This window comes from Lissotriton vulgaris, chromosome 1_1, assembly GCF_964263255.1.
Source record: "Lissotriton vulgaris chromosome 1_1, aLisVul1.2, whole genome shotgun sequence".
Lineage (NCBI taxonomy): Eukaryota > Metazoa > Chordata > Amphibia > Caudata > Salamandridae > Lissotriton > Lissotriton vulgaris.
The window spans coordinates 2,114,358,301-2,114,380,902 of NC_141685.1; positions in this window are offsets into that span (position 1 = coordinate 2,114,358,301).

The following is a 22,602-nucleotide window of genomic DNA, read 5'->3' on the forward strand; positions in this document are numbered from 1 at the left end:
CCGAAGGCCGCAGTCAGCAAAGACCCTAGAGACACATTTGGTGGGAGTCCTATGCACAGCCTTGGTGGCACCACATCGAAGGGAGTCTAGTGACATAAAATCAGCTTTAAATAATGTACTCTGCCATGGTGTAATCAAGACTCAGTTCCAAATGTGTGTCCTACTTGTCCGCTGTGTATGCCAGTGGAGTACGTCAACGAGAAAGGAGTTCCGCGGGCCTGTGTCGTGGAGGCCGTGATGTTCCGAGGAAGCTGCCATGGTCGGGGGCTTCGGGCTCGGATCTTGCATTGGCACATGGTGGGCCCTCTTAGACACACGCCGGTGTTGGGAGTGAGACCTGGTTGCCAGGGGCGGCCATGACGGCTTTGGGGACCAGCTGCCTGAGGTGCAGCAGAAGCACAGGATCCCAGGCAACACAGCTCACGGCGTAGGCCTTGTGGCGGGGCGAGAGGCGCCGCCCTGGCAGGGACATTGGGTATTCCGGGAGTGCGCCACGCCCAGGGCTACGTGCTTTTTATTCACACCCCTACAGTGACCTGGCATATGCCTGGCCGGCCCACTCCGCACACGCTTACAGGGGGGGATGTAACAAGCTACATTTCCTTGAACCCTCCCACTGACTGGTATTACATGGTTGCGTCCACTACACTCCAAACATCAGGTGTGCTTGTCAACTTGGATATGTGTGTGGTCTGCATATTGCAGTCTGGCCATGACATCCACGCCACACTTGGCATTCTGTATATTCTCATTCATGGGTCACGTGCCTCCTTCGCACATACCTGGTTCCCACCTTTCCCCACAATCTGCTATTGTGTTGCTGAGGTGCCATGCCATTGATGGCTTAATTACATTGCTAGCCCAGGTTACCACAGTGAGTTGTGCTGTTGTGTCTGGTAGGTGGGCATGTTGTTTGGCATGTTGTGTGTGAGTCTGTAACATGTGCATTCCCAGAGTTGTGAGTTGCATGATTGTGGAGTTGAGGTGTGTGGTATGTTTATTTGGTACTTACCAACGAGAAATTAATTTCAGTAGGGTGGTGGTGTTGGGTGATGTGGGCCTGTTGGAGCTCCGAGCTGCATGATCAGGAGCTCCATGGCATCTGTTGTTCTTAAGGTGTGGGTCAGGGCTGGGCCGCCTTTTATGGTGTCGGCTATCGTCCGACTTTACACCAGGTTAGAGCAGGTGTTAATTTCCTGCTGCTAACAGGCCTTATCGCCTGTTTTAGGTTATATTCGCTGATTTTGCTGGTTGTTGAGAATATTGCAGAGTGGTGCTGTCGCAGCTTTTTGCACGGGAACGCCTACTCTGCATCTCATAAGCGATAGTTGCCATTGTCATCTGTGGCAATGTTTTTTGCTACTGCTATAGCGGGTAAACTGGTGCTATGGGCTGTTTGCAACAGCTTGTGAATGGGGTGATGGATTTATTGCGACTTTGGCTGCGATTAAGTGCTGATAACTCCTTGAGAATATGCCTTCAAGTCTTGTGATCAGGTGTTGACCAAGTTAGTCCAACAAATGCAAAGTTGTATATTCCACCAATCCACCAATGTAGGAAGCTGGCTCTCTATATACTATACCAAAAAGAAGATAGCACCTTACTCTCTATTTGTGGCAGTATGGGTGAGCAGTAAAGCTTTATCAGAGGGTAGTGTTAAGCATTTGTTGTACAAACTCAGGCAATAAATGATGGCACACACTCAAAGACTGAATACAGTCCCATCTGTTTGTATAAAAAATATTATTTAGTTATATTTATTTTCTAGAACCAAGCAAGCCTGGTTCAGGTAAGTGTAAATGGTACTTTTCAAGGCGGGTTGAACATTACAAGAAAGCTGAATGAAAAAGTCTTTGTTACAGGTTTGTAAGTCTTTTCAATACAGTGGGAATTACTGTTAGAGTACTTTTGATTATTTTACAGATTACTTTATGGATTACTTTTTCTATGCAGTGTGATATGCCTAGATATCACATTGGGACATTTCCTAGAGAAAAGGTAAGTAAAGCAATTTTTTGTTATTTACAGTTTTTCAAGTTCTACAAAACCAACTCCACACAACAATTTTCAAGGAAAGACAGTCAATGTATTCCTATAGAGAAAATGTGGTTATCGGTTAACAGGTAAGTACTTGGTTGTGGGAGTTGGTATTCGGGGGTTAGAAGCAATGTTCCCCCAGGGTCAAGGATGCACTCTTGAAACACCCTCAGCGGCACTGGAGCGGCCGGGTGCAGAGTGTTGAGGCCCAATGTTATCCAGTGGGGAGAAGGGGACCTCCGGGTGGTGGCTGCTCACGAGCAGCATACAAAGCTCCTGTTATTAGGCTCAGGGCAAAGGGGGATTAGAGTTAGCACCCAAAGTACACCTGCAGCGGCGCAGGGGTGGCTGGGTTCAGGGTGCTGTTTTGACATCGGGTCCCCTGTTGATTTCAATGGGGATTCTCCGGTTGCAACAGATACTGCAGGCTCGGGTCGAAGATCTTCTGGAGGTGACCACCGGTTGTTGAGGTAAGCTGGAATGCCTGGGGAAGCTAGGACACCATCGGTTGGGCCACCCAGGACGGGGGACTTTGGGTGCATGGGTGTCTTTCGGCATCAGGTTTTCTTACCAGCTCTGGTTGCGGTCGGAGGGATCCTCCAGAAAGAGGCTTCAGGCTTCCCTTGGAGTTTCGAGGCAGGTCAGAGATCACCAGATCTCAGGTCAGGATTGCCAGGTAGACCTCCTCATGTTGTTGGGTCACTCAAACTTGGGCACTGGGTGTCGGGTGGAAAGTGGTGCAGACTTACGGTTTTGGATGGAGTCTGAGTTTGTTGGTCAGCAATGGGAGGCAAAGTCTTTGGTTTGGAAGTCAGAGAAGGTCCTTGGGGTTCTTGAGGCTGCTGGCTGCAGGACACACCAGATTTCGCTGGAGCATGTTCGAGGTACGGACAGGCTGGTAGGGCTGGTGCCAAGTCAGTGGGTGTCTTCCTCTCCTTAATTCTAGCATGGCTTCTTCAGTCCTACTTCTTTTCTTCTGGTTGATTCTTGTCTGAGGAGGCAAGGTTCAGGGTTGCCCCTAAATACTATGGGGCAGATTTATGTTAACTGGCGCATCCCTAGGGATGCGCCAGTTAACATGCGCCACAGTGCGCCACAGCTCCGCCAGCCATGGTGCGCCGCATTTATAATGCGGCGCACCATGGTGCAAAAAGCATCTGTGCCGGAAATGTGGCGCATTGAGGGAGTTGCGTCGCAAGCTCCAGCAAGGCTCGGGGGTGCCCCATTTTAAAAATGCTGCGTCAAGACCTACGCCTGCTTCAAACAGGCACAGGCTTTTGACGCAGCATTGGCTTAAAAGTGACTGAGTGAAATCTCATAGATTTCACTCAGCCACTTTTGCGAGGCGCACCTGCCCCGGAACGCCCACCCTGCGCCGGAATGCCCACAAGCGACGCAGGGCTTTACAACGTGACGCATCTGCCTAGATGCGTCACGTTGTAAATCGTTCGTAGGGATGCGCCACGTTTACGCCGCCTTGCGTGACGCAACAGCGGCGTAAACGTGGCGCAAGGGCCTCATAAATATGCCCCTATGTTTTGGGTGTTATAGGTTAGTAAAGATTGTGACCATTGGGTCCTTTCCTTGGGGTGGATGCGCCCCCTATTATGCCACCCTCTAGTGGCAGGGGCATGTGCCTCACTCTGGTTGGCTAGGTTCCTCCATCTACAAGGTTCAACAAACAAAATGCCAGTACTGCGTGTTTAATTCAAGCTAACAGTAATTGAGTAAAAATTCCTCAATTCTAAAGACCACTCTTTCAGTCCGATTTATCAAACAAATTTCATTTATTTTGTATTTTCTTTTTCTTGGTTTTTCTTTTTTGATTTTACAACTTTATCAAAAATTTTTTTTAAGGTTTTTTTTTCAAAAACCTAGCAACATACAATGACTCCGACTGGGCCAAAATGTCTTTTCACAGTTCAAAAAACAATATAACCAAAATATAGCTCAAAACATTTGTGGGGGAACACATAACAATGAATAGACAACACACAGTGCACTATTTAGACATACACAAGACAAGACTACATAGTTCATTGGGTAGTGAGAGGAACAGAAGCCTTCGAATTATATCACGGGTGTGTATATGCCCTGCGTTATTCCTAATTTTGAGAGCAGGTGCAGACACCTATACTAAATGAGAACACACTGTTCTGTTTTTATCAAAACAATAGACCATCAACAATTTTCATTTTGTATTGCAGTAACATAAGATTGGTCTATATACTCTGAAAAGGAGGTCGACGCGTTTCGAATCCCCTTTGGTAATGGGATTCTCATCAGGACCGGGTAGACTAAGTCTGAAAAAATAAATTAAAAACATACTGTCAGTCACACTAATAAGCAACTCTCGACTTTACATTCAGTCTTGAACACTCAGATCGTACCTGAACTTTTATGAGTGTTGGTCAATTCCAGGAGGTAGGAGTGGGGTTTGCTGTAATTTAAAGGGAAGTTTTATGAGTTATGCCTTTGTAAAATTTATTGCGTTAATGTTGTTGATGGCAGTATAGTCATAATACTCACGTTGGTGCTATTCTCAAAAAGTCCTCAGTTGAATAAATTCCAATCAAGATCGAACAATTCCTTATGCAATGTTTATTTCTGCAAAAGAGCAAAAAAAGTGGAAATCGGTATGGGAGTGTGCTCTTATGATTAATCCACACGTTTGTCCCCTTAAATTTATAGATCTGTCCATGGACATGTGGCTGCTATTGGCTGCCGTTTGTTAATACTTGGAGAGTTGGAATCAGCTATCTAAAGATGCACCCACGATGTTGAGACAATTCCGGTCTATATACGTTTTTTATATTCCGCTAGTTAGTCTATTGATGCAGGGGGAATTGCGATCATGCTGTCGTTCGTTTCTCAGAATTCAAATGCTTGTAAATGAGGTGTGTCTGACGGCATATCTACACTCTTACGAGCATATACGGAAGGTGCGTTAAACCTGGTTTCGCGCCATGTGCGAACGGTGTAATTGCTTGAAAGTAAACCAAATAGACTTTTCAATTATGAGGTCTTACCTTCATAATATATTCAAAAGTGTCCTCCACGGGCGTCTTTCTCCACAGTCGGAACACCTTGGTTTAGTTCCGATTGACCCGGTTGTTATAAATCTTAGTTCCTGGTCAGCGGGTTGCTGGGAAATGTAGTTCGGGGGGATTGAATTGTTCGGCGGTCACGTTGGTTTGCAATTATACATGTATCTGGTATATAATTTAAAAGATACAGTTCAAAGGAGGACTAAATGGGTATTTATTGAGTGGAAATTGCGATTTTTGTTTTATAGTGTCATTCAGGGATGAATGAGTTTTCTTCATAAAAATTTTTTTATTATTAAATGTCTCCCTACCACAGTCCTACCTTCTCATCTCTTTTCAGAGATTATATAATTCAGACATTTCGTTTAGGCCTCGAGTGGCAGAGTTGAATTTCAAAATAAGCATTGCTTCTCGCTGTTTTTATTTGGCCTCTAGGTCTCCGTCTCTCCGGTCATGCTCCACTTTTGAGATTACAGTCCATCTAAAGTCCAGATCGCCATGTGATTTGTCAATCTAGTGTTGCACTAAAGGGGCAGTGACAATTTTTTTCTTTAGTCTTGATTTATGTTGTGATAATCTTTGTCTCACTTCCTGATTAGTTTTTCCTATGTACAATTTGTTACATGGACAAAGGATGGTGTAGACCAGGTTTCGCGATTTACAATTTGTGAAGATGTTGTGTTTCCACGAAATTCCTTCATGTTGGAACACATTTCCTTCTATTGTGGAGTTGCAGCATAGGCAGGTTCCACATTTTTTATGCCCTGTGACTGGGGGAAGATTGACATAATCCCGCAGTGTGGCAACCTTTGTTCCTGGAACTGCTGCTCGCACGATTTGGTTGGCAATGCTCTTATCTTTCTTAAAAGCAAAAAGTGGTGTAGATTTCAACTGTGTATCTAAGTCTTTTATTAGATGCCAGTTCTGATGAATGACTTTTTTGAGAAAGTTCGATGATGGACAGAAAGTTGATACGCAAACTGTGCGTTCCAGATTTTTCTTTTCTTTCGTTTTTAGAAGTTCTTCTCGTGGTGTCCACCACGCACGTTTGATGGCTTGTTTTACCAATTTAGATGGATAGCCACGGTTGATTAGTCTCTCCATTAAAGCATTTGCATGATGCATATATTCATCCTTAAATGTGCAATTTCTTCGTATCCGAAGAAATTGGCCAATGGTTAAGTTTTGTTTCAAACTTCGAGGATGGTTGCTCGAATAGTGTAGAGCTTTGTTGCGATCAGTTTCTTTTCTGTAAAGTGTAGTGACTAATTGGCCATCGGTGCAGTAAACTTCAACATCTAAGAAGGAAAGTCTTGTATGTGATGACTGAATGCTGAATTTTATGTCCCTTGTTCGGTTATTTAGCCATTCGTGAAAATCAGCAAGTTGTTCGCTTGTGCCAGACCATGTGAAGAAAATATCGTCAATAAAGCGTACCCAGCCGCCAATCCACTGTTGAAAAGGATTGTTATTATGGACATATCTATCCTCATATTCGTTCATAAACAAGATGGCAAGCTCCGGGGCAAAAGGACATCCCATGGCTACTCCTTTTATCTGGAAGAAGAAATCATCATGGAACTTAAAATAGTTTTTCGTCAAGGCCATCTTTGCAAGCTCAAGTATGAATTCCGTTGGTATTTTAAATGGACGATCTCTTTTCTCCAAGAAGATTTCAACGACCTCTAGTGCTTGATCTTGAGGAATCTGTGTATATAATGAAACTATGTCCATACTTACTAGAAAGTCCGTATCCTCAGTGAATGGTAGGTCCTGTAATTTATTGAGAAAGTCAGTTGTGTCTCTCAGGAAGGATTTGACTGTTGTCGTGAAAGGTTTTAGGAAGAAATCAATAAACTTTGAAATTGGCTCGAAGAGCGAATCGCACCCTGAAATAATTGGGCGGCCTGGTGGTGATTTAGAGTTCTTATGTACCTTTGGGAGTACATAGAACAGGGGTGTTCGTGGATGTTTGTTGACCAAATAGTTAAATTCTTGTTTGCCTAAGAACCCTTGTTCAAAGCCTCTGTTCAAGATTTTGCCTAATTCATTTTGGAGTTCTATAGTTGGATCAACTCGTATTTTCCGGTAGCATTCAGTGTCCAGTAGTTGTCGATTAGCTTCTGCTATGTATTCATTTGTACCCCAGATGACAATGGAGCCGCCTTTATCGGCTTGTTTCACTATAATATTCTCATCGTTTTTGAGAGAATAAAGCGCATCTTTTTCTTCTTTTGACAAGTTAGTTTTGACATAATGATTCTTCTTTTTTTCTTGAGAAGCTATTGCTGACAAAACTGTTTTCTCAAAGTAGATTACTTCCTTTGGCACTTCAAAGGCTGGAGGACAAAAGGTTGATTTCCTCTTTAGTCCAGTAGTTTCTGTTGGGGATATCATCTCTTTGTCTGAGAAGAATGAGATTAAACGGATCTTCCTGCAGAACTCAATGAATTCCAATTTCATTCTTACAAAGTCCGTGGATTTTGAAGGGACAAAGGTCAATCCTTTTTCCAATACATTTATTTCTGATGAGGTAAGCATTTTATTTGAGAGATTGATGATTGAGGATTTCTCTAACTTTTGTAATTTTGCCTCCTCGTTGACATCTCCCATGGTTGTTGATACCGCGTTTTGCCGCGAGCTTTTGGTTGGCCTTGGGCTAAAAAAGGCTGCTGTTGTTGTTGTGGGATGTTTTGTTGGAAATTTTGTTGGTATTGTTGTTGGTAATTTGATTGATATCCACCGCGTCGATTGAATTGAGGTCTATAAGTGCCTTGATCTGAGTCACTTCCACCTGAAGATGATGTATCCGAAAAAGTCAGGTATTTGGTTCGTGATCGCCCTTGATTGTCTGGTAGAAAACGTCTTGCTTCCGGACGGGAGTAAAAATCCTGTTGTAAATATGGATACGCTTTCTCAAATGAGAAGTTACGTTTGTCTCGATCAAAGTTGTTTTCTTTTTGTTGAACGGTATAATCCTTAAACTCCAAAATGTCCTTTTCAACCTTTTCAAGTAGGGTTTTTGAATCTTGAATTAAGGGGTTGGTTTTAATTTCTGCTTCTAATGCTTCTATCTCTTCCAACTGTGTTTTGGACAAACGTTGAGCAGTTTCTATAGTCAAGACCATGAGGTCTCTGCTGCATTTGGTCTCTATAAAGCTGAAACCCTTTTTGTAAATATTGTCCTCGGTAAAAATAACAGGAATGTTTTTGACTATCAAGCCAGCTGGAATAGTGCCTGACCTAAGATGTTGGAGCAGATAGTGGCCATGCAAATCTGTTCTAATTTGTTTTTTCTTCAGACGGATAAGTTTGTCTGATTCGTTGTTTGTCTGTGCGGTACTACTGAGGGTGGCAGAACCGAATGAAGGAGGGTTGCTCAATAGTTTTTTTATATGTTCTTCGCTATAAGCGAATGTTTGCTCTTCTGACATGATAGATAAACAATTCAGAGTTAGTCAAGTACGTTTCTTTAATCCGTGAAACTATGTATTGTTTTAGGTTTTTTTTGTTTTTTTTTGGTTTTTATAGACCCAGACACGTACATTCATACATACATACTCAAAATAATGAAAAAATGAAGATAACATTTTTTTTTCAAAGAAATGATAAGGCTGTCCCAGTGGTGAACAGAGAAATAACTAATTGATACAAAGCTCTACACTATTCGAGCAACCATCCTCGAAGCTTGAAACAAAACTTAACCATTGGCCAATTTCTTCGGATACGAAGAAATTGCACATTTAAGGATGAATATATGCATCATGCAAATGCTTCAATGGAGAGACTAATCAACCGTGGCTATCCATCTAAATTGGTAAAACAAGCCATCAAACGTGCGTGGTGGACACCACGAGAAGAACTTCTAAAAACGAAAGAAAAGAAAAATCTGGAACGCACAGTTTGCGTATCAACTTTCTGTCCATCATCGAACTTTCTCAAAAAAGTCATTCATCAGAACTGGCATCTAATAAAAGACTTAGATACACAGTTGAAATCTACACCACTTTTTGCTTTTAAGAAAGATAAGAGCATTGCCAACCAAATCGTGCGAGCAGCAGTTCCAGGAACAAAGGTTGCCACACTGCGGGATTATGTCAATCTTCCCCCAGTCACAGGGCATAAAAAATGTGGAACCTGCCTATGCTGCAACTCCACAATAGAAGGAAATGTGTTCCAACATGAAGGAATTTCGTGGAAACACAACATCTTCACAAATTGTAAATCGCGAAACCTGGTCTACGCCATCCTTTGTCCATGTAACAAATTGTACCTAGGAAAAACTAATCAGGAAGTGAGACAAAGATTATCACAACATAAATTAAGACTAAAGAAAAAAATTGTCACTGCCCCTTTAGTGCAACACTGGATTGACAAATCACATGGCGATCTGAACTTTAGATGGACTGTAATCTCAAAAGTGGAGCATGACCGGAGAGGCGGAAACCTAGAGGCCAAATTAAAACAGCGAGAAGCAATGCTTATCTTGAAATTCAACTCTGCCACTCGAGGCCTAAACGAAATGTCTGAATTATATAATCTCTGAAAAGAGATGAGAAGGTAGGACTGTGGTAGGGAGACATTTAATAATAAAAAAAATTTTTATGAAGAAAACTCATTCATCCCTGAATGACACTATAATACAAAAATTGCAATTTCCACACAATAAATACCCATTTAGTCCTCCTTTGAACTGTATCTTTTAAATTATATACCAGATACATGTATAATTGCAAACCAACGTGACCGCCGAACAATTTAATCCCCCCGAACTACATTTCCCAGCAACCCGCTGACCAGGATCTAAGATTTATAACAACCGGGTCAATCGGAACTAAACCAAGGCGTTCCGACTGTGGAGAAAGATGCCCGTGGAGGACACTTTTGAATATATTATGAAGGTAAGACCTCATAACTGAAAAGTCTATTTGGTTTAGTTACGCCACGCGATATACTTTCAAGCAATTACACCGTTCGCACATGGCGCGAAACCAGGTTTAACGCACCTTCCGTATATGCTCGTAAGAGTGTAGATATGCCGTCAGACACACCTCGTTTACAAGCATTTGAATTCTGAGAAACGAACGACAGCATGATCGCGATTCCCCCTGCATCAATAGACTAACTAGCGGAATATAAAAAACGTATATAGACCGGAATTGTCTCAACACCGTGGGTGCATCTTTAGATAGCTGATTCCAACTCTCCAAGTATTAACAAACAGCAGCCAATAGCAGCCACATATCCATGGACAGATCTATAAATTTAAGGGGACAAACGTGTGGATTAATCATAAGAGCACACTCCCATACCGATTTCCACTTTTTTTGCTCTTTTGCAGAAATAAACATTGCATAAGGAATTGTTCGATCTTGATTGGAATTTATTCAACTGAGGACTTTTTGAGAATAGCACCGACGTGAGTATTATGACTATACTGCCATCAACAACATTAACGCAATAAATTTTGCAAAGGCATAACTCATAAAACTTCCCTTTAAATTACAGCAAACCCCACTCCTACCTCCTGGAATTGACCAACACTCATAAAAGTTCGTGTACGAGACTGAATGTAAAGTCGAGAGCTGCTTATTAGTATGACTGACAGTATGTTTTAAATTTATTTTTTCAGACTTAGTCTACCCGGTCCTGATGAGAATCCCATTACCAAAGGGGATTCGAAACGCGTCGACCTCCTTTTCAGAGTATATAGACCAATCTTATGTTACTGCAATACAAAATGAAAATTGTTGATGGTCTATTGTTTTGATAAAAACAGAACAGTGTGTTCTCATTTAGTATAGGTGTCTGCACCTGCTCTCAAAATTAGGAATAACGCAGGGCATATACACACCCGTGATATAATTCGAAGGCTTCTGTTCCCCTCACTACCCAATGAACTATGTAGTCTTGTCTTGTGTATGTCTAAATAGTGCACTGTGTGTTGTCTATTCATTGTTATGTGTTCCCCCACAAATGTTTTGAGCTATATTTTGGTTATATTGTTTTTTGAACTGTGAAAAGACATTTTGGCCCAGTCGGAGTCATTGTATGTTGCTAGGTTTTTGAGAAAAAAAACCTTAAAAAAACAATTTTGATAAAGTTGTAAAATCAAAAAGAAAAACCAAAAAAAAGAAAATACAAAATAAATGATATTTGTTTGATAAATCAGACTGAAAGAGTGGTCTTTAGAATTGAGGAATTTTTACTCAATTACTGTTAGCTTGAATTAAACACGCAGTACTGGCATTTTGTTTGTTGAATCTAGTATTGGCGCAGCCTTACTGCGTTCCAGCCAAAACCCTCATTGTTTCCCTCTCCATCTACAAGGTGGCGGGGACTGAGGGTAGTGCCTCACCTCGCCTCCCCCAACTGAGGGGTAGGGATGGCAAAGGTGAACACACCTCCCTTCCTCACTGTGTTTTCCCACCGATTCTCCCACCCAAAGTGGGGGTCAGAAGCAGTGAGAGCCAGTTGCTAGAGGCAGCAAAGGGCTGGGATACTTCACAAAGGTGGCAAGCCTTTGAAGCTTCCCCTTCGTGGACCCTGCCCATCCTTGGGGAGGTGGCATGGTACCTCGTCCCAGGATGTGCATTGTTTCAGACCCCTGAAAGCAGCATGCTCTCAGGGGTCCAGTAACATGTCTGGTGGTGGCAGGTGGCGAGCAGCTATTCAGCCTGGACACTAGAGTTAGGTCGTTTTTCAGGGGACATCTCTATGATGCCCTCTGAGTGCATTTTCATGAACCCGTTGGCTGCTTCCGCTTTTTTGCGGCGGTGCGGCCGTTTTAAAAACGGGCGCGGTCGCGTCGGCCATTGGCTGACGGCAGCACCAGCGAGGTAGTGCTGCCGTCGGCCAATGGCCGACGGCAGCAGCCAACGGGTTAAATCCCACACTGGCATCAGTGTGGGTTTATTGTGCGGAGAAGTTTGATAATAAAATTCCCAGTTTTCAGTAAAGTCATTATGGGGCTGGGGAGTTCGTAATGACAAACTCTCTGCACCATTTACTCTTAATGTAATTACTAAACTTACAATCAGTCAAAGTACATCAGCAGTTTAGCTAAAAGTGGGGGGCAACCATGCAAAAAGAGGCACTTTCTTACACTGTATGTCTGTGCAAATGTACTGAATTTTGGAAAAGGTGATAGACAGAGTTTCTGAATGATGCAGAATACTCCTACCCAGTCAAGAGATCAGGGCTTGATCCATCACCGTTTTTTAGCTCACTGCACCATCCCAGCTCAGAACCTGGCTATATGCAAATTAGTCTGTTCCTGTCCCAGTGCATGATGGGAACAGGGCAAACCAAACTACCAAGCCAATTCTTATACTGGGAAGGAGACAAGCTTCCGGGGACCGGTTTCTGGCATTTCAGCCGTCGTCGGCCCGGCTTGCTTGAATCCTGATGGTGCAATGAGCTAGGGACTGAGCTGGGATGGTGCAGTGAGCTAAAAAATGGTGATGGATCAAGCCCTGATCTCTTCACTGGGTAGGAGTATTCTGCATCATTCAGAAACTCTGTCCATCACCTTTTCCAAAATTGATTTTATCCACACTAAGTGTGGGAGGGTATACTCAGACGTGAGTCCCTAGCTCATTGCACCATCAGGATTCAAGCAAGCCGGGCCGACGACGGCTGAAATGCCAGAAACCGGTCCCCGGTAGCTTGTCTCCTTCCCAGTATAAGAATTGGCTTGGTAGTTTGGTTTGCCCTGTTCCCATCATGCACTGGGACAGGAACAGACTCATTTGCATATAGCCAGGTTCTGAGCTGGGATGGTGCAGTGAGCTAAAAAATGGTGATGGATCAAGCCCTGATCTCTTGACTGGGTATGAGTATTCTGCATCATTCAGAAACTCTGTCCATCACCTTTTCCAAAATTGTGCAAATGTACTGGTCATTTCTATTAAAGATGTGTTACCTGTAATAGCAGTGAGCTAGCACATCATGCATTCTCCATTTTACCCCACTGCACTCTCGTCTGCACCACTCCATGCCACTGCACTCTACTCTGCATCACTCACACTATGCCAATCCACACTGCGTCACTGCACTCTACTCTGCACCATTTCAACCTACACCGCTTCAGTCTATTCCTCTCCAATCTGCATCACTCTATGCCTATGCAATCTACCCCACTCTAACCTACTATGCATCACTACACTCTTTGACACTGCACTCTACACCACTTCACTCTGCAACCCTGCACTCAGCCACTGCACTCTACGCCAATGCACTCTCCTCTGTACCACTCAAGTCTATGCCAGTGCACTCTCTGCCATCCACTCTATGCCACTTTAATCTACTCTGCACCATTGCACTCTATGCCACTGCATTTTACCATGCACCACTCCACTCTATTGTTCACCATTACACGCTAAGCCACTGCACTCTACTGTGAAACAATCTACTCTGTACCACTCCACTCTATGCCACTGCAATCTATGCTGCACCACTCTACTCTGTACCCCTCTGCACCAGAGATGCTAGGGGCCCCCTCAGCACAATACTCAGGCCTGAGAGCTCCGGATTAAATCCGCCCCCTCCATGTACCTGGAAGGGGGCCCCCTCAACTTTCATTACACCACTGCTCTGCACCACTCTACTCTGTACCACTCTACGCCACTGTACTCTACTCTAACCACTGCACTCTATGCCAATGCACTCTACACAACTTTACCCCACAACAATGCCCTCTACGCTGCTGCACTCTATGCCAATCTACTCGGCACCACTGCACTTTATGCCACTATACTATACTCTGCTCTACAACACTCAGTGCCACTGTACTCTACACTGCGCCACTATACTCTATGCCACTCTGTTCTACTCTGCACTGTACTCTACTCCACTGCTCTCTACACCACTCCACTCAGCACCACTTACTCTGCATCACTCTACTGCACAGCACTCTATGCCAATGCCATCTATGGAACACTACTATACACCACTGCTCTCTACGACAGTCTACTCTGCAAAACTGCACTCTCGAACTCTGAACTCTATGGCACTCTACGCTATGCCACTGCACTTTATACAGCTGGATTATAATCTGCACCACTCTTCTCTATGCCACACTATGCCAATGAACTCTACACCACTACACTCAGTGCCACTCCACTCTGCATCACACCACTTTATGGCACTGCAATCCACTCTGCACCGCTCCACTTTACGCCACTCTACTCTATGCCAATCCACTCTTAGCCACTCTAATCTACTTTACACCACTGCACTCTATGATACTGCAATCTTCAGCACTCTACTCTTTGCCACTGGACTCTGCGCTGCCTCACTCCACTCTATTTTACCCCAGTTGCTGATCCATCCCTTAATTAGCGCCGAGACGCCCACGGGTATTCGCCGCGCTCTACAAATGTCAATAAATAAATAAATAAATAAATAACACGATCTACTCTATGACACTGCACTCTACGAAACTGTATCACACTCTGCACTATTCCGCTCTATGCCATTGCACTCTACACCAATGCACTCTATTCCACTTTACTCAGAAACAATACACTCTACACCATTGCACTGCATTCCACTATACACCACTCTGTGCCACTGCACTGTATGCCACTGCACTGAATGCAACTGCACTCTAAGCCACTCTATTCTGCTGTGTACCACTGTACTCTACACAATTTTAATCTGCACCACTTTACTTTGTGCCACTGCACTCTAAAGCCCTCTACTTTACACCACTGTGCTCTATGACACTGCTCTATCACACTCTGCTCTGCGCAACTTTACTCTGCGCCACTACACACTATGCCACTGCACTCTAAAGCCTCTACTTTACACCACTGTGGTCTATGACACTCTGCTCTGCGCTACTTTACTTTGCACCACCACACACTAAGTCACTGCACCACTGTACTTTATGCCACTCTACGCCATTGCACTCTATACCACTCTAATCTACTTTGCACCCCTGCACTCTACGCCGCTGCACTCTACACCACTTCAATCTACCCCTCTTTACTCTACTCTGCACAAATATACTCTATGCCAGTTTACCCTACTTTACTATGCACCACTGCACTCTTTGCCACTGCACTCTACACCACTCCAGTCTATGCCACTCCACTCTACTCTGCGCCACTGGACTGTACACCACTAGTCCATTCCACTCCACTTCACTCTACCCTGCACCACACCACTCTAACCTGCTGCACTCCTCTCTATGCAACTTCACTCTACTCTGAAACAATGTACTCTACACCACTGCACTCCATGCCACTCTACTCTATGCTGCGCTACTCTACACCAGTGTTCTACGCCATTCTATTCTGCATGAATGCACTCTACACCACTTTACTCAAACGAATGCACTATATGCCACAGTCTACGCCTACTATTCTGCACCCCTGCGTTCTATGCCACTATACTCTCCTCTGCAACACTTTATGTACTGCACTCTATGCCACTGCATGCTGCACCAATCTACACCATTGCATTCTATGTCACTGCACTCTATTCTACTATGCACCACTGCACTCTATGCCAATGCACTCTACTCTGCACCACTACACTCTATGCCAATGCATTCTATGCCACTACACTCTATACCACTCTAATCTACTCTGTACCACTGCACCCTATGCCACTGCACTCTGCGCGACTAATCTACACCTCTGCACTCTAGCCTGCAACACTCCACTTTCACTTTACTCTGAAATAATCTACTCTATGCCACTGCACTTTACACCACTCCAGTCCACCCTGCACCACTCTAATCTACACCATTGTACTCTACACCACATCAATCTTTGCTGCGCCGCTCCACTCTACTCTACGCCACTGCATTCTACGTCAATGCACTCTACACCACTTTACTCAAAACCAATTAACTTGAGGGCATGGCACTCTTTGCCAATCTACACTGAAACACTGTACTTTATGTGACTTCCCTTTAGACCAATCTACTCCACCCTGACACTACACTCTACAGTACTCTAATCTACTCTGCATCACTGCACTTTATGCCACTGTACTCTACGGAACTCTACGCAACTCTACACAACTCTACACAACTCTACTCTACACCTCTGCACTCAATCCTGCACCTCTCCACTTTCACTTTACTCTGAAATAGTGCACTCTATGCCACTGCACTTTATACCACTCCACTCCACCCTGCACCACTCCAATCTATGCCATGGCACTCTACACCACATCAATCTTTGTTGCGCCCCTCCACTCTACTCTGCACCACTCTACTCTACGCCACTGCATTCCACATCAATGCACTGTACACCACTTCACTCAAAACCAATGAGCTCTAGGCCATTGCACTCTATGCCAATCTACTCTGAAACACTGTACTTTATGTCACTTCACTCTAGAACAATCTACTTCACCCTGACACCACACTCTACAGCACTCTAATCTACTCTGCACCACTGCACTTTATGCCACTGCACTCTATGTCACTCTACTCTACACCTCTGCACTCTATCCTGCACCACTCCACTTTCACTTTAAACTGAAAAAATCTACTCTATGCCACCGCACTCTAAGCCACTCCACTCCAGCCTGTACCACTCCAATCTACGCCATTGCACTGTACACTACTGTACACTACTGCAATCTTTGCTGCGTCACTCCACTGTACTCTGCACCACTGCATTCTACTCCAATGCACTCTACACCACTTGACTCAAAACCAATGATCTCTAGGCCATTGCACTCTATGCCAATCGACTCTGAAACAAATGTACTTTATGCCACTTCTCTCTAGACCAATCTACTCCACTCTGACACTACACTCTACTGCAATCTACTCCACTTTATGGCACTACTCCGCTCTATGACAAGCCAAGTAAATCCCTCTATGCCAATCCTTGCCACTTTACTCCACTCTATTCTACAACACACTATTGTACTCTACTCCACTCCACACCACTCCAGTACTCAACTCTATGCCTCTCCACTACATGCCACTCTATGCCACTCCACTCTGCAACTCTATGCCTCTCCATTCCACTCTACAACACTCTATGCAACGTCCTCTAAGCCACTCCATTCTACGCCACTCCACAGCACTCTATGCCACTCCATGCTACGACACTCTACTTCACTGTCACATTCTACTTCACTCTACACCACTCAACTCTACCCCCCCTCTACCCCACCTCTATGCCGTTCCACTCTAGGACACTCTATTCCCTCCACAACACTATGCCACTCCACTCTACATCACTGCACTGTCTATGCCACTCCATAACACCCAATTGTACCCCACGAAACTCTACTTATTGACACTCCACGCCACTTTCCTTTACGCCACTAACTTCAAGCAATGCTGAACAGCTGCCAAGCTGGTGTGCACCATGCCTAAAACATATTGCATAGGCGAGACCTCCTGACTTTGCCAACGCTTGTTTGCTGAGCTACCCGACTAGAGTGCATGTGTTTTCCAGCGGTCTCCCTTATGTACTGCTGTTCCCCACCCTACCCCGACGCGCTCGGTGTTGCGTTCACCAGTGTGCGTCCCCAGCAGCAGTTCCTCCTTCCTCTCCAGCCAGTGTTCTTCTCTTCCCCAACGCTTCTCATGTCTCTTGTCCACCACCTGCATCGATATTTTTCTCCCAAGCCTACAGTATTTTTCCTCCACCTGTGCATAAAAATGGGCTCCTTTTTATTTTCATTTGCTGATCTAATTAGGATCAGTAAATAAAAAAGCGATGATGTATGTTTAGAGGCATGAGTGTTGCACTCGCCTGCAAAATGACATGGGGTTGGGAGGGGGAGGGTCAAAGCTTTTTGTTTTGTCCATTCATTCGCCCTGTAGCACAGCATCAGATGCTGTTCAGCAGTTTAAAAAACCTTTGGCAAAGCAAATGGATCACAAGGGCAAGGCCTAGGGAGTTGCAGCCTGATTCATCATACTCCCGTTTTGCGAGCCCCTAATAGCGATTCATAGCGAATCGCTATTAAGGACTCGCAAAACGGGATTCATGTAGGAATATGCAAAAAAAATGCGATTCCTACTAATTCCTTATTTGCGATTAGCAAATTGCTAATCGCAAATAAGGAATAACTCCCCATTCATTCCTATGGGCCAAAAGCCCATAGGAATGAATGGGGAGTTATTCCTTATTTGCGATTAGCAATTTGCTAATCGCAAATAAGATAGCGATTTGAAGGGTGCCAGGGGTGTCCAAAGGACACCCTGTAGCACCCCTCAAATGAAATTTTACACAGGTGTTGCACACACACACATGTCCAAAGGACATGTGTGTGTGTAACATGCAACTCAGAAAAATGCATTTAAATGCATTTTTCTGAGTTTTCGCAATTTACCACGAGGTCTGACCTCGCGGTAAATTGCGGCTAGAAATTGCGAATTCGCAAAAAAAATTTGGATGAAGAATTGCATTTAAGGAATCTCAAATAGAGATTCCTTAAATGTAATTCCTCGCAAAATTGCGAGATCGCAATTAGCGATTTTTGCATTTGGGATGCTGAATCCCAAATGCAAAAATCGCACTCGCAAAGGGCCAGATTCTCAGAATCTGGCCCTTTGCGAGTGCGATTTTGTTTGATGAATCGGGCGGTTAGAGGTTAGACCCTATGGCGCATAGAGGTTAAGGGGTGTGCCCTGAATCACACCATGTTGAGTCGACGCCAGGATTCGAACCTGATTCCCGACTTCCAAAGCCCACAGCTCTCGCTGCGAGGCCACATTTCACTGTCTTCGGTGGTGTCAATAGCAACTAATTTTTATTTTTAAAGGCACAGGTGGAAAGGCCTGAACTGCTGATTAGTATACATAATATGTGGACAGTGGTTTAATGTGCCCTTTTGGCGGAGGCATGCCGATATTATTTAACTAGGCATTTGCAAATAGATTAAATATTGACTACACTCAGCCTCCTTGAGGTGACTCCTGCTTAATTTCACGAGTGACTTGTTCATTCCAAGGCTTGCGTTTCTGATGACAAGAGGAACGATTGCGGGAAATTACCCTGTAATATCAGCGTCACTTCCAGTAAGAAATACATTGCCCTTCATCCTTTGTTTAAAAAAATAGTGTACCTCTCTATCCACGAAGGCAGTGCTCTAGTCGAGGCTCTGTAAATCTCATCCAGACACTGATATAAAGGCAGTCCCCCAGGCATGCGTCTTCCCTCATTCACATACAATGGAATGATCCACAGTGGAACAGTTCTGGAGCGCCTTGTGTAGCAGCATCAGAGCCAGGGGCATCATTGACCATGGACCATGGCATACAAGGGGGCAATGAAACCCTGCCGCCATAAAGGCGTTGTGACCCTTCTCTTTACATACCTCAGCAGCGGGTCTGACCTCTGTCCCTTATTCATAAGATCAACATTTGAAGCGTTCCTTCAGGCTGCAGATCCATACAATGGTAAAGCCTTCTGATACTTTTTAGTGTGTCTAGTTTTGGTCAATCTTTGGCTGTAATTTTGATTGTTCATTGTATGAGTTTCCATTGGTATTGCATTTAGATTTTTGGTTGCCGGTGCCTTGACTTTGGATTGGCTGTGGATTTCTTGGACTTATTTTGATGAGGACATTCAGGTATAGTGGAGTTTTCCTCGTATTTACGAGTTGCCCCGCTGCCCAATTCATGTATTGTTGCATCTTTTCACATAAGTAGTCCTTTAGATTGCTTTACTTTTATATTTTTTTTTCACTGAAGTTTGTTCAATTGGAGTGTTTTTTTTTTTTAATGTTTCGTGCTTTACGGTTTTTTTTAGATGTATTTCTTGGTGGATGTGTTGATTAGACATTTCCTTACTCATCAAAGGCTGGAAGATTTTTCTAATAACTGGGTACAATAAATGAACTATTTGACTGATTTTTGAATAAAAAATGCCTCTATGTAATCTTCATGCTATCACAAACAACTCTAAATGGAGACATAAAAAATCACTTAGCAGGAGACCCGCCACTATCTGATGACCCCATTGAGCTACTAACAGATGGTGTTGGCAGGTGCATCCGTGGGCCTGGATCCTGTGTATGCCATTTGGCTCCCAACTATAATTCTTGTGCTAGATCAATTTTCAGGCATTCCATGAATCCTGATGAAGGGGTGTGAGTTTCCTCTGCCTCATTTCCAGGATGAATGGCGATGCGCATCTACGCTAAAGGGGCAGGGAACACTATGGGGCATATTATGAACAAACTGCGATAAATATCGCAGAACGCGACTATCGCTGGATTTCAACGCCGAATTAGCGCGTTATTATCAACGCTTATCTCAAAAGCGATAAGAAATCCAGCGATAGCAGCAAAATGCAGGAATAGCGCTGGAAATACTGCAATATTTTTTGAACGATAATAAAAACCTTGCTGATACGCCCCTGTGGCCTTAGCCTTGCAATCCACCTCCCATTATTAAGATGGCTATGTCAACTTTATAGCAGGAGTTAAATTCCTGCGATAAAGGGGGCTTGGCGCGATTATTATCATTGCTACGCAGGTCTGCTGCCAGCTTGATAATATCGTGAAGCCGTGTTAGCGAGTTCTCCCATGCTGTTTTACTCAGGAACGCCTACTTTGCATGTCATGAGTGATGGCATGCAGGGTGATAAAAAAAGACGGCAACCATCACGCGAAAAGAAGCACTAACAAGGGTTAGAGTGAGCTTGTTAATAGTGCAATGAATATCTTGCCGCTTTTTTGGCTTTTAAAGCCAAAAAAGGGTCGATATGGCCCTTGATAATATGCACCCAAGGGGCATATTACCAAGCCCCTATCGCCACCACGACGTCACTTTTTGTGACGCTGTGGTGGCGATAGGGTCAGCGCCCTATTACCAAGGCAGCGTTAAATCACTTTAAGTGGCTTAACGCTGCCTTGGTAAAAGTGCCCATTCACGCTAAACTTAGCGTGAAAGGGGCGTGCAGTGGGTGTTGCGGTGGGTGTTCCACCACAACACCCATTCACTTTGACGCTGCCACTTATTATCAAGAGAGGCAATAATAGGTGGCAGCGCCGAACCTAAGACCAGGAAAATCCTGGTCTTAAGGTGGCAAAAGGAGGAAAATGCTTCATTTCTCCAACTTTTTGCTTTTTTCATGTGTGCTGCTTTGTGCAGCACACATGGAAAAAGCAAAATGCCAAGGTTTGTTTATGTGCAGGAAGTTGTCCCTTCCTGTACATAAACAAACCTTATTTTAAAATGCTATTTTGTAACTTACATGTGTGTTGCATGAAGCAGCGCACATGTAAGTTACAAAATGGCATTTTACGTTTGTTTATGTACAGGAAGGTACACCTTCCTGTACATAAACAACCCTCCCTGCTCGCAGACACCATTGCACTCTGGTGCAAGGGTGCCTGCGTTGACGTTAAGTTGTGAGACTTGGCGCCATCGTAGGGGGAAACGCAAGGCTGCACCATATCCCTGGTAATATGATGCAGCCTGGCGTTTCCGAGGTGACGATGAGAGGCGTTAAGCCAAGGAGGCTGATGCCTTGATAATATGTCCCTATTTTGGTTGTTGCCCGAAGTAGGTAATATCGGGAGGCACATGGAAGGCGTGACATTTTCTTTAGCTCTGTTCTGTCTGCATGGAATGGAGGCTACCGTGTACCAGTCATTGGGAACAATGGGAAAATCAGACACTAAACGAAGCACATGTTGTTTGTACTTGTTTTGCTGTTGTTGTATTCGGTTGTTTGTCTATGCATCCTCTTTCTATCTGAACTAGTTGAATGAACTTCGGAGGTTCATAGCTTTGGAAAGGCATTAACAGAGGGCACATTAATGTCTGGCATGTTTACAGGATGCACTGGTGACTACTTGTCACAGAGCAAAGGCTAAACTCGGGGCTGTTTTAGCAGAAATCCTTGTGCATAAAATTCAGTACCTGACGTAAGAATGGTCTGACGTGTGTTACTAATATGATCTTCATTACACTTTCTTCAAATTTCTGTTGTTCATGATTCAGATTGCGATCACAATCTACCAATGAGATTTATTCAGAAATTAAGAATATTCTGTTCATTGATATCAAAGACCAGTGGTATTTAATTTAGATGAGAGAGTGGCAGTGGCAATCACTCTTGAACTGGCTACTGCACATCAATTAAAAGTTCTCACCATCCAGGACCTTGTATATGGCTTGAGAGGTCCTTGGGTCCATGGGGTGGCAAGAGCAGTGTAGGATCTCCTTTTTCATCAGAGTAAATAAAGTGGAGGACATAGGGACATTTAAATTTGCCTTGTAGTCCCCTGGATTGTGGATTCTCCAAACTAATGCAAGGATGAATAATCCTAGTTGATGTTCATAAATTAGAACGCATTGTTCCTCCATGGAAGTATGTACCTCTTAGCTCCGATCTCAATCACAGCTGTGCATTTCAGTGCACTGCAGTGTGTGTTAGTCCTCAGTGGTATACCTACATTCCAGTAAAAAAATATCAGGCTGCTACTCAAGCTTACGGACATCTAGTTGACAATGTCAACAATATTCTGAAAGCTATTGTAGGTCAATTTAGGTCCTAGAAAATACCAGTTGACCTTACAT